Raw genomic sequence first — 6,000 nt, forward strand, 5'->3', positions numbered from 1 at the left:
AGCAGACGCAGGCAAGGAGATGACGCCCGCCTTGTCCCTGCCGCCGCCTTCCTCGCATCCTCCTCCGCGCGAGGAAAATCGGTCGCAGCAGCGCCTGTGGTATGTCTCCTCCGACGTGCACGCCGCCGGTGAGACCTCTAATCTTTCTATACAGAACCGATCTGGCAGGACTTTTACATGGATGGTTACAATCCATTGTGTGCAAGACGAAGAATGTGTAGCAGATGTGATTTTATTTCTCTAGGCGAACCTTTTCACAACTCACACGAGCTCAGCCATGCACGCTATGCATGTTTTTTTATCACACAAATTCAGATTGCTTAGAATGGAATGTCTTCTTCGGTGGTTACAGTTACTTCGTTCAGATTGGTGTTTGTAGATTCATGAGGTGTCAGTTATGGATTTACTGCAGTAGCTTTCTACAGATTGGTTTGAGAATTATCCATTTGCTACCAAGTTGCCTCCTACATCTTATATCTTAGATGTGTTATTTCCTGTCTAATTTCATATCTTGTGTATGTACTACTGAAAGTCTGATGTGGTCTAACTTAGTATACCTCGATTATTCAGGCACCCCACTGAAACTTTGCGCTTTAGTCGTTGGTAATGACGTGTGACTGCGGCTTGCAGGAGGGGATCGCCGTGGCGCGCTGGGATGGCGGCGGGAAGGCACCTAGGACGAGCTGGTTGTCACCTGCCCTGGCCGCTGCTGCTGACAATCAAGCTCGAGCTGCTGTCAGCGTCTTTCGGCCACCGGCCACATCCCTGAGCTGATGCGTGCCTACCGGTGAGTTCTCTCTTCTCTGCTTTATGTATTTTTGCTAAAATTTTGTTCCTTTTCCTGTAGAATGTGTAGAGAAATTTATATACTTCCATGAATGGAAATTTTGTTCCACCCAGTAAAAAAGGTTTTCTTTTTTGCATAGGCAGTAGATGTATGCTTTCGCCGGTGGGAGACAATGATAGTGGAGGAGCTTCGCAGCTCAACAGTGGGCTGCAACCATGATTGCCCTCTTGCCAGTGCCAACGCCATGCTGTAAGCACCCTTGCCTCGACCTAGCTGCAGGACGACCAAAGGCTGCTCCTGCTGCTCCCTATCTTCGTCGAGGTTGTTTTGCCACAGGGAGGTATAAATCCCTCTTAGATCCATCTAGTGTTGTTCTCTGTGTGATCTGTACCTTAACTCTTCTCTGAATCATCTAGTGGATCAATCAAACTTCCAGAGGACACATTCAGAGCTCTTTATAATATTTTCGCAAAGCACCTATTGGATCAGAGCATGATTTGGAGTAGTTCATCATATACTGATGCTGCATTCACGGGTTCGGTTTATTGATTCACCAGAAAATAGTATGTAATTGCAGTTACACTAGTAGTGAAATAGGCGTATGAATGTACGCGTGTAGTTTGGTTTGTCGTCTGATGCTTGTGCAAGAAGTAAGGTTTTAAGTTCCTTTGGCTGTAGTGGGTCTAGACGGGTCACAATAACCCCATTATGTGGGCCAAAGATTAAAATACTCACATTTTGTGTGTGATTGATTCAACAACATGTCTATGCTGCTTGCAAATGTATCACTGTGGTATTCTTATATGCATCGTAAACTGAGTATGAACTTTGTTCTGTTATTCATCTTTTGTACAACTTTCTCGGTGTATGTATTCATTTGAGGTAACCAAATCGCATGGTAAAAACTTGGAAGCTATTGGTATGCGCTTGCATGCTTAGATCATCAGATAAGCACTTATGATTTGTGTGCATAAACCTCTTCCCAGTGTGGTCATTTTGTCTGAGCCACCTTTTGAACATAATACATGTTGTATCTCTGAAAGAAAGTATAAAAATATTCCTTTGTTTTTTTTGCTTCTGTATAATCCTACTATACATTGCAGATTTGCTAATGAAATCGTGCACCACTCACTTTTGACAGCAAAAAATGATTATAAGTTGTCATGTTTCGAGTGAATAAGCAAGACATCGGGAGGAGAGGCGGAGCTCGATGGCTAGTGGTGACCACAACTGCTCTCTTGCCAGCGCTGCCGCCACAAAGCATGTGCGATCCTTCTCGGGCCTCCCCACTGCCAGGGCCAAGAACTGAGAGGCGTGCAAATACTCCCTGCCCTAACCTAGCCGACGACACATTGCTGCTGTTGCATCTGATAATGATGATGCATGTCACCATCAAGGTGGTTTTGCCATTTCCAGTGAGGTAGATCTTTCATCTCTATGTCTGTTTCTGGTGCCGCTTTGTGTGTATTATGCTAGTTAGTTCTTATCTGAATTTTAAGATCCATTCAAATGTTCATAACTTTGTTCAAAAAAAAGTTCATAACTTCTGTTGGTGAGATGCATCTGTCTTCTTGCAAAGCATGTAATGGACCAAATCTTGGTTTGGAGTCTGATTGATCATAGCGAAGATCAATTTAACCCTTCGTTGCTGAACATGCAAGAATTGGCTGACGCAAAGTTCTGTTATATTGTTGTGCTGTTGTTATCTGATGGTGTTATCACAAGCGTGATTTTGTGGGAGACCGCTTAATTGGCTGGTATGCATGTCAATGGTCTTTGGTTTGTAGTTTGTCTCCTGGAATGTTTAGAGGACATGTGGGATTTTTATTTAATGAAGACATCTGGTAGCTATCATGTATTATGCCGGTGGTGTTGAAGACACCATTTATGCCCTTTTGTACGTGTGCGTCTTGTGCTAACCATTCTTGATGATGACTTTGCATGCCACTCTTACACATGAGGTCGTAGTTGTACATGTTCTGTTCAAAGTGTAGCTCTGTTCCTGATATTGGTTTAAAGTTAATTATTTGCTTACGCTAGAATTCTCCCAAAACTTAGTCCTAGTAAAAAATCATGTCTTGTTCATTTTTCATTAGTTGCAGTGGGTTATTTTTTTATATATAACATGATGGCTCTAAAGTTATTTCTTGTTCCTATTTTGGTAATGGCATGATTCTGCATATGTATAATTGATCATGCTTGTGCCCGTGCAGAAAAGGAGATCAAGGCTGGCCTCCCTGTGCTCCTGCTAGTGCACACATGTTTGGGGGTTGTTGTTGTTGTTTTCCCTATCCGTGTCCCCGATCTGCTGCTGCGGGTACGGCTTCTCGGCCTCAGATGCGGCCCTAGATTCCTGCACTAGTCGTCGCAAGCATCGACCAGCGGTGGGCTAGCATTCCGGGTGGATGACACCACTTGGTGCACTGAGATTGGCATCGACTACAATCCGTCCTAGGTGAGCTCCAACTCTTATCCTCTGCCCTGACCTATGGCATCGTTCCATGTTGTTCTAAGTTTAGAATTTGTTCCTGTTGTATGGCGTGATGACTTTGATTGCATTAGATTGCAAATCTACAGGAAAACTTGAGATTCTGTTAATTTAGTCACTCCTGAACTGCTATATACCTGAATGCTATTTGTAATGTGTTGTTCATTATCATTATTGCCATGGACATGCCTAGCAGGGGCATTCTAGGATAGTTGACTTTTAGTAGAAATATACTGATCTGCTACATACCAATTAGTACATTACTAAGAACCTTAGGTTGGATAATAAGCGAAGTAAAGATAGCATAAGTGACGAAGACAAGAGGAACTTGTGACCTTAGAATGTTGTGGGACTTTGGGCCTTTATGAGATGTACTAAAATTTTCGCATTTCAAGATTTAAGGTTCTTCAATTGCCTGCATGCCTTACCTTTTAAAACATAGGTAGTATACTTAGATTTTTTATATTGATATTCTTCTTATTAATGTTATCATTGATAATAATACCGGTTCCTTTCACCCATTAAATGATATAAGCTTGTCTATTTGTTTGACCCATGTTCTCCTGTAAAGTGCGTGAATCCTTACCTCTTCAGGATATTTTGGATTGACACAGTGTTTCCTCTAGAAACAATCTGTGTTTTATATCTAAATGTAGTGGCCCTGTTAATATTACTTTTCTACTGCAAACATTCCAAATTACAGAATTATTTTTTAGCAGCAAGCATATGATAGTTTTATAATTTTGTGACAGATCTGGAAGGGACATCTTCAATATCATGTGCATCCCGAGCCTTCGTCTTCTGGCTAAGGAGACTAGTCACTAGCTGATTTGACACCAGATTCTGTTGTACCCACTAAACTTCCTCGGGTCCCTAAATATGTGAATTCTTCTCAAGGACCTGTTAGTAATACATCATCAACATCCTAGCATGGTCCTGCGAACTCAGCTGTGAGTGTTCCATATATGCTTCTCGTTGCCAAGCTCTTCGATGGGATCTCTTAGCTCGGACAAAACAAGTTTCAACCTAGATGCTAAGGTTCGGTATGTGATGCATATTATACTTGTCCATGCTTTTTTTTCTTTTGTTTCCTATTGCTCACCTGTGTCAAGTGCACTAACAATTGCTATTTCTAGACCAGGAATTCAAGTTGAACCCAAATGATAAGGATTTCACTCCATTGACTTCTTCTGTCAGGCCATGTCGCCTTCTAGAAGCTGATGCAACTTACTATTATCCTAATAACATGCAAACTACTCATGGACCTTTGCATGGCCACATGGGGGTGAGTTTCTAATATTTTAAACACATTTTCCTTATTTACATACTATTTACATGAAATGGGTGCAATACTGAATTCAAATATATATGTCTGAATTATGACCTATTTTTTGAGTTTATTTTCAAAAAGAATTGGGAAGAGTGGCAGTGGTACCAGTTTGTTGATTTGGTACTGAGGTTTAGTTACCTGCTAGTCAAGATGTCGGTGTTGTAATAATCCTTATTGAACATCCTTTTTAAATGATGTGGCCCTTCACTAATTTCCAAGGTTCCTAAAGCTGATACACCATGCTTTCCTATTGATGACAATTACTTGTTCGATTTTTTGTGGTCTCGATTCTCGAACAATCCATGAGATGCATGTTGTATTGTATTGGTTTCTGAAGCTTCTAGGGCTGTTGGGTTTTTTTTAATGTATACGGGCAAATGCATACTTTTGCAATTTGTCTTGTCATGCCGATCCAATCAGCTTCCAGATTCTTAGATTTGGGTAATGATATTCACTCTGAATTTGCAGCTCTTTTTTGGTATTCAAAAAATTTCGTAGGGTCTGAATTTTGAGCATGTATTAGTTTAAGAATTTCTGGGGGGAATTGAAAGCTCAGGAAATAATATGGTCCTATTTTTAACTTTCTTCCAGTACATGTGCTTCTGGGACCTTCTCTTTTCGAGTTCACTGTTATTACATTGAATTGTTGTGTTGTGTTGTGTTCTCTTTTCCTTCTCTAATTGCCAACCATCTTGGTTAGGTTTCTTCTACTGGCCTGTAATTTGAGCTTATTGGTAGTTTGAGCTTCTAGATAATTTGAAGTTATGGTGATTGCTTTCTAGAATGTAAAAGTTTTTTTCCTTTCTTCTTCTAATGAAGCCAAAATCTCCAAAAGCTTTGTTTCCTGTTACTCTTGCCTTTCTGCATCAGTTTTGTTGTCGGGTTACAACACTAGATATTTTTTTGCTAATGAAATCCTCTCTTTTTCATCAAAACTAAGTGCTTATATTAGCTTATTATGTATCCTGTAAACATCATTTTTGATGCCGTGGAGTTTTCTAAGCTAAGAAGGTTCATCCCTTCCTTGCAGATTGATTAGGAAGCTATGCCTCACATCTCATCGATAACGTAGTGGTTGAAGCATCTTTGAGAACTCTTATATTGTGTTTAATAAGCTACCCCTTACAATTATTCAGTACTCGCTCAATACTCAAATATCAACGCAATTTTCCTGTTTAACCGTGGTTTTCTGCCTAACATGTTTTTATCCTTATGGCTGGATGAAATAAACACACACACACACACCGGTGCAATTATTTGATTCTGGTTTCTTGTGCTATCTGATTATTTGCCATAGTATATAGACAGTACAAATTCAGAAGCAAAGGTTCTTCCTATCTTGATAACAAAGGAGGAGTACATTGCCCAAAACTTTCTGGATCCATTGTGAAAGTT

The sequence above is a fragment of the Lolium perenne genome, chromosome 4 (genome assembly GCF_019359855.2).
Source record: "Lolium perenne isolate Kyuss_39 chromosome 4, Kyuss_2.0, whole genome shotgun sequence".
Taxonomy (NCBI): domain Eukaryota; kingdom Viridiplantae; phylum Streptophyta; class Magnoliopsida; order Poales; family Poaceae; genus Lolium; species Lolium perenne.